The 7,589-nt window shown below is 39.0% G+C and overlaps 1 non-coding gene across 1 annotated transcript; it reads right to left on the bottom strand.

Moving 5' to 3' along the window:
- Positions 1-6,947: 6,947 nt before the first annotated feature.
- On the bottom strand, positions 6,948-7,020 carry trnak-uuu. Its single transcript has one exon. It is a non-coding gene; the product is annotated as a tRNA-Lys (tRNA).
- Positions 7,021-7,589: the final 569 nt, after the last annotated feature.

Below are 7,589 nucleotides of genomic sequence, written 5' to 3'. Positions count from 1 at the left end.
GTCATGGTTCCTGGGTTTAGGTGTGTTCTTTGGATGGTGTTAGGTTTTTTTTTTTTATCATGGTTTGGGTTTCTGGTTTTGTCATGTTTAGTTCAGTTTGTAGTTTCCCCTCATGTGCTCTGTTTTCTTTTCCTGGCTCGTTAGATCACCTGGTCTGATTCTCATTCTCTTCACCTGTTCCTCATTACTCATTATGTGTATATGCCCCTTGGTTTTCATTGTCTTTGTCAGATCCTTATGTGGTTCATCCCCTTTAACGTGTTTTCCTGTTCCTGAGTTTTGGGAGAATAAACCCTTTTGCCCGCACCAATTATGCCTCCTGCCTGATCTGCCTGCATCTTGGGTCCTCACCTCCTCCGCTCACAAGTGACACAGATGCTGAACATAACCTGCTCCAGAGCAGGTTATGTTCTGGATAAGAGATCAGAGAGTATAAAAGCTCCTCCTCCTGACCAATCAGATCTCATGAAAAATGGCCTGCCCATTTTTAGAAGATCCCGTTGATGTTGGTGCACGAATAGTGAGGGGAGCGCTTAGGAGAGAAAGAGTCTTTAGGGACAGATCCAACCCGTTGGACTTTCCTGATGACATACTGTACCAAAGGTACAGATTTTCAACAAATGGGCTGAGATACATGGCAGCTGTTGGAGCCGATGGTAGCAAACGTGACCCATTGTAGTCGGGCGCTTACTGCCCTGCAGACAGCATGCATCGCATTGAGGTTTTTTTCCACAGGTAGGCTGATCAATCTGTCAAATTGATCCATATATGGGCTAAAATCACAAGTTGTCAGTGGGTTTCAGAAACTGTAAATCTTATGGATGGATAGATGGATGGATTTGTCATCTTACGATCTGATCGGTGTACTTCCAGGCAGTTCATTCTTTCCTTCGAAGTAAAGATAAAAGAACAGAAACACTGCTTGTTTTTCCTATGTTTCCTTTCCTAAACAAAACAAGAAATAAGATAACAGTTTATCATCTAATGTCTGTATTGTGCTTAGAACGATAATAGAAAAAACTGACAAGCATCACAATTTTACATGTTTCTCCATCTGAGACAAGTTACGTGACCCAGAAATGATTTCTGGTCTGTAAATGCATTCTTCACCACTCGTCCAAACCTGTGTTGACCTCATTTGTCATACATGCATATAGCATGTTTAAAACTTGTATCATATTTTTGAAACTAAATCAAGTCAAGCAACTTCTGATCCTTTCTTTTCGATTGTCGTTCTGAGGACATTGGAAAACAGATAACAGTCTTTTGGTTAGGTTTAGGAGAAGGAGGAAAACAAGCGTTTTATTTTGTGTCTGTTTTAATTTTATGTTTCAAAGGAAAAAAAATGAACTACCTGAAAGTAAACCAGCCCTTATGGAAGTTGGATTATAGTTATACCTAAAAAAAACATGATTTTTCTCTACAGTAGGGAGGATGATGAAGTTGGTTACTTACATTGTAGTCAAAAACAGGCTGATTCTCAACTTTCTGCTGATGCAGGAAAATGTTTTTCCTTCCTAGAAAATCCAAGAGTGTCGCTGTTTTCCAAAGTCATTGGTGAAAAAGCTCTGAAACAACGCAAGTGCTTTCTCTTGGTCTGGTGTCTGACTGAAATGGAACTCTGTACTGTAGAACACACGGTCACATGCTCTTGGAATGTTCCGTTGCCATAGAGAATTATGATGTCATTTAAACATACAAATTAGATCATTCGTTTGATATTTTAAAAAAATGTTATTTAAATTAACACAGAATTAAATGTAACACCAAATGCTTTACAGAGTTCAAATTTAAGGATGATGTAAAATACAACTGATGACATCATTAACTATAATCTTAGTAATAATTATAAAATAAAGATGCAAACTCATGAGCCAAATAACATTAACTTTAGGCTACTGAAAATTTTGTGTTCATCCCAAAATGTGCTGAAAACGGGGTCATCGTTAGACTTAAATGATAGTCTGAATTGAGGACAGGCTGATAGATAAACCATGAATGAAACTACAGTTTCCACCTGGATCCCCAGCCATTGATCCAGGAGTATTATTAATTAAAGCTGCAAGCAGCGATGAGGGCCCTCGCACCTATGGCGCCTCACCGCCACTAGAAGAAAAGGAAAATATCACCTCCATTGGTCAACTGACGGCATGGTTAAAGTAACTTCCTGCTTCATGGCGAATGATGTAACCATAACAGGAAGCCATTTTGATGATGATACTGCAAGAAGTTAATCATATTTTCAACCATGAGTTCATAAAGGATGATATTAATGAGTTTTAATTAGTTTTACAGGTATTAAAGAGTTAAAATGATGGGACTTCCTGTTTCCAGGGGGCGGGGCTATGGCATTGACAACATCTGAACAAGAAGAGGCCTTTTTTTTGTCCTGACATGTTATATTAATATGCTGAATTTCATCAATGTCAGTCAATGCAGTGGTTGGAGAGGATAAATTAAATAATCATAGGGGGCGCTATAGAGCCATATTACCAGCATATATCAATTTGAATCAGTTCCAGGTCTGACCACTGTCCTCCCTGCCAGGTTTGGTGGAGATCAGTAGTACATTGGGTCAGTTACAAGTACTTCCTGTTTCATGGCGGTGGACGCCATTTGCCATGGTTCTTCTTGACGAAGGAAATTGAGTTTTTTTTTTCTGTAGTATCATGAAAGGGTTTGAGCTGATCTGAAGCACTTTTGAGTATGTGAGGTTCATTCCTGAGGAGAGGGACCCCGGTGTCTGAAAAAGGCACTTCCTGTTTTAAGTGGGCGGGACTTAGGACCAACAATCCACAACAGGTCAGGGACAATGGTCTTGTGTGTCATATTTCTGTTGTATGATGGTAGGAAAAACTTTTCATACCTTGTAAAAAAAAAGGCTCCTTACAAATGGACGAGACTTTGATCACTTAGAAGTGTTTGGAATGTGCACAGCATATGCTTTAAAGGCAAAATAAGTAGCACTGACACCTACTGTTTCAAATCAGAACTGCAGTTGAAAGAGAAAAACACGGAGAGCGTTCTTCCCCTCCTCCCCCTCGGAGAGTTTCACGTAGGTTGCCGGTTTGTGCGCGGATGGTTCTTTTATATACAGTCTATGAAGGACGGAGAACATAGCGCCAGCAAACATCATGATGTGGAAAAAAGATGACTCACACACAGTAAGTTGCTATGCCTTGCAATGCTAGCGCTAATTTCACGCGCTAATTTACGTTAGCATGAAATAGAGTGTAAACAAAGTCAACATTAATCAACAAATGTCACGCAGCGGCAGTTTTCCCTTAGTCTCACTTAATAAATTAATTTCATAGTAATTTCATAAGTTTATAAGGACAAACACAGTATTCACTTGGCCCAAACATCATTACATTTGTTGCTGTAAACTAATAGCCCACCAATTTACTTCACTAATACATAAGAAACTTTACCAGCTCAGACTTCTCAACCTTTCAAAAGATTCTCCAATATTGATCCTCGTTTTATTCCATTTTTGGTCGTTTGCTCTTTTAGCAGGATGCCGAGGCTTTTCAGGTTTTTCTGAAACTATTTCTGGTCCAGTTCTTTTACTAGCTTTCATACCTGCACGCTGCTGCTCTTTTGCCGACATAAAATACCAAACGCTGCCTTGTTATTGTTAGGCAACCGTGGGGAGTCACATATGATTAGTTAAGGAAGCAGGAAGTTAGAAAGAGCAACACGGTGCCCCCAAGTTATTCCGGCACGGAACTCTTATTTTGAAGGAGAAAAACTTGACAAAGACATTGTTGATGTAGGAGACAGATTGTTTATAGGGAAGCTTCCTTTTATCCCTCACAGCAAATGAGAACATTTTAAATAATATTTGGGTCATTTACGGATAAGACTTTTGAATAGGCCAATTTTAAAATACTAAAAATAAAGATATATTTGGCCATTGTTGAAACATTAGTAATATAGTGTACATATTCATTAAGACAAAAAATCCAAATAAAGAGATTTTTGTGTTTTTATACTTGAATTATTAGGACACAGCCTTATAAAAAGTTATTTGGGGCGACCATGATTTATCTGAACATCAATATATTTCTTTAACGTTGCTAATAGTTTAACAAGTATTGCTAATTAAATTGACAGTTTGAGAAGGACAGGCATGTGTGCTTTTAAACTTTTGGAAATCTCCTTCGTAATGCAGTTACAATGCCCAATTTTTTATCTAAAATCCATAATACTGTTTTTAAATGTGTACAGATAGTATCCACTTAACTATAGTATATAAAGGTGGCTCAGGAGGAGAGCTTGGGGGATCCTCAGTGTGGTGCATGGTGTTCCTCAGCTCTACTGTTACTGGCTTGTAACAAGGACATGGACTCCTCTCTAAGCGCTTGCAGAAGCATGACACCTCCCTGTGAGTGATTTGTGCAGGCTGTGAAGACAAAACCTGGTGTATTTTAAATGTCCCCTTCACAGCCTCCAAGCTGTCAGGAACAAGCTCGTCACACTTTTCCATGCTCTCTCTGCTGACCCAATAGTGAGTGATGCTTGAGCCTAATCTATTGTTCAGCATCTCATACAGATCCTGTGGCGTCTGAAGCTCACCTCCTCTTTGAACGTAGAGATCCGCTTCTCTCTTTATTGCCCCACCAATCTGCTGCAGAGCTTGTTGACCAGCAGGTGCACATTTTCGTGTTCCATGCATGCACATGAGTCCCGATCTTTGGTCTTTGGCTCGGTAACATAGAAGGGGCGTCTTCTGGCAAACTGCCTGTAAGATAGGCGGAGACTCTTTTTCATCTCACCGTTGTAAAGCGCATGAAGCTCTGTGAGTGGTTTTGTGAGAATTCTTCGTTGTTCTTTCATTTTGTTTTCTTGTGATGGTGTCCTTCTTTCCTGGTAAAAGTCGACTGTTTTCATCTCTAGTCAGAAAACCAACAACAGCTACCTTTCTCTCGATTGCCAGTTTCTTCCCCTCTTTTGGCTTGAGCCTTTCACTCAGACCTAACCTTCCTTTTGCTCTCATCTCACTTTTTCTGGCCCTTTCCTTTTCTTTTCTTATCTCTGCTAGTTGTTTCTTCAGATGTATGTTCTGCTTTCTGAATTTACGCTTCTCAGCTTGCAGTCTTTTACAATGTTTCTCTGCTGTATTCTCTCTTTTCTCTCTGTGGTGTGGTGGGGAATACTGGTGGATTAAAATCCTCATTTAGAGGTAGACAATCCACCACAGCCTGCCCTGGCCTCTCCTGCTGCTCTTCCACTACTTCTACACCTGCTGGATCTGGCAGAGTGTTCTCCATGGATGGTGGTGTCAGGTCCAGCATCACCAAATCCATCTTTTTCCTCTCCCTGTATCCCCTGGATGCAGCCTTCCACTTGTTTCTCAGTTTTTTTTCTCCCTCTCTAACAACTCGTCTGGCTTCACATATAAAATCTTGCCCTGTTCTCCCCTAATATCTCCCCTGGTGGACTACTCTTTTAAGTTCAAAATATTGCAGAAAATATTATTCCTAATCCTACTAAAATAACTGCATGTTACCCAGAGTTTTTTTTTAACCTCTCTCTTTTCCTAGCAAGATATTCTGCTCTTGCTGCAGGTCTGAGTTGATCCGCTGCCTATAGCGAGCCGTCTTTTCTTTACATGTTAATGGTGCCATCTAGAAAATAGGTTAAACTAGTTAAACGTGATTAATAATTCCTAAATGGAATGTCATGCCATGCAGTTTTTACTTTTCTCTCGTAAGATTGTACAATAATCAAAAATAAATGTTTATTCCTAAATAGGAATGGAAAATGACTAAATTCTGAAAAATATATATTAAAGTACACAAAGAGTTATGCTTAAACAATGCACTTTATATTAATTAATCATGTATAAAATATAAATTTACAGAAACTAAAATAAAGGAAAAGTATTTATCATGAACACTCAGCTCAGCAGTGGTCACCCCACATGATACTCGGTCACCCCAGAAGATGTTTTCAAATTCATTCAAATATTACAGGCTAACAGTTAGCTACAGAAACCAAGCTAGTTACATTTTAAGACATGTCACTATCAAATTTATCATCAAAATATGAATTTGTAGATAATATTTATTATTTACAGTTTAAGGACGGTCGCCCCACATGATATCCAAAAGTGGCTAGTACATTACAGTAGTTAAAACAAAGATTTATTTGCCAGTATGAGAAGAACTTACTAACCTCCCAGATGTTTTGCTGGGTCCCTCAAATGTGTCTGGCTGATGCAAGATCCTGTCCTTGAAGTGTTTTCAAAATAAAAGTTCAAAATTGTGTTTTTCTTGACGGTCACCCCAGATGATATTTCAGAAAATAAACATGTCCGGACAAAATTCCTTTATATATTTTGATGGAAATGTATATCCAAATACTTTATAATTTTATCAATGAAAGCAAAACATGTTAGAAGTTATGCCAAATAGGGCAAGGGATATATTTAAACTGATTTAAATTGATTTTAAACCAGATGTCCAAATAGCAGTCAAGGCTGGACGGTCGCCACACATGATGTTTTGACACTTCAGAAAGCAGAAAAATGACCAATAACTAAAAGGTTTGGAGAAGTTAAAGTGGGTCTATATATAGGGAAGGTAGGACACACACACAGTATCTTTTTATGTATTTTGAGGGTTTTTTTGCTGGAAAAACTCAGTTGGACAGAAAAAGTAGGCGTCACGTCATAGAGCCTTTTAAGGAAAAACTCCATCTCTTCAGCCTTTAAGTGCCAAGGACAGAGGGAACACTGAGGTTGAGCAATGAAGTGAGAAAGATCAGAATCAGAATCAGAATCAGAAAGGTTTTTTATTGCCATATGAGTGAACAGGTTCACTTCATTAGGAAAATGCTGCGGTACTTGGTGCAGACATAAAAACAATATAAGTTATAAGTTTAAGCATGCAATAAATATAAAATTAAAATTTTAAAACAAAATCATCAAGATCATTTCTACATGCCTGAACAGGGACTTGAACCCTGGACTCTCAGATTAAAAGTCAGATGCTCTGCCATCTGAGCTACCCAGGCCCTTGTGGTATAATTTCGGTGAGTAAAATTTCCCTCTCATCTTTACTTTTTGTACTTTTGTGTTTGTCGTTGTGATCAAGGAGCTGGAGAAGAGGGGTCCTTTATCTTTGACAAAGTGACACTTAAAGTTTGAAAGATCCAGTTTATCAGAAAAGCCAATGTCGCAAAAGTTGTGATGGGGCTTCAACTAAGGTCGTACTGAAGTTGAGCTAGACCCAAGAAAACGAGGAAGACACCAAGAAATGCGTTCTATTGACCGTTGGCTCCAATTTGCTGTCACTGCGAAATCACCAGAATACATGAAACGAGCACGGCCTTTGTCCTGTTCAACCTTTTTGACTTCATGCAAAAATACAAAGACATCATTTGAATATTGTTCCCACACTGCAAAATGATCATCACTGATGGTGAGTAGCTCTGGAGGTGAGGAGTCTCTGTGAAATAACAATCCTAATGCTATCACCACTGCAGTGGAAAGCCTCTGACAGAAGAGTGGCCAATCTTCTTTTTAGACCACGTTCCTTTCCATTGACATCAGTGCTTTCTGCCTTGGAACAGAATGGAAAGAC

This window comes from Melanotaenia boesemani, chromosome 24 (genome assembly GCF_017639745.1).
Source record: "Melanotaenia boesemani isolate fMelBoe1 chromosome 24, fMelBoe1.pri, whole genome shotgun sequence".
NCBI classification, from domain to species: domain Eukaryota; kingdom Metazoa; phylum Chordata; class Actinopteri; order Atheriniformes; family Melanotaeniidae; genus Melanotaenia; species Melanotaenia boesemani.
The sequence above is the reverse complement of the archived record's forward strand: the minus strand, read 5'-3'. Positions and strand labels throughout refer to the sequence as shown.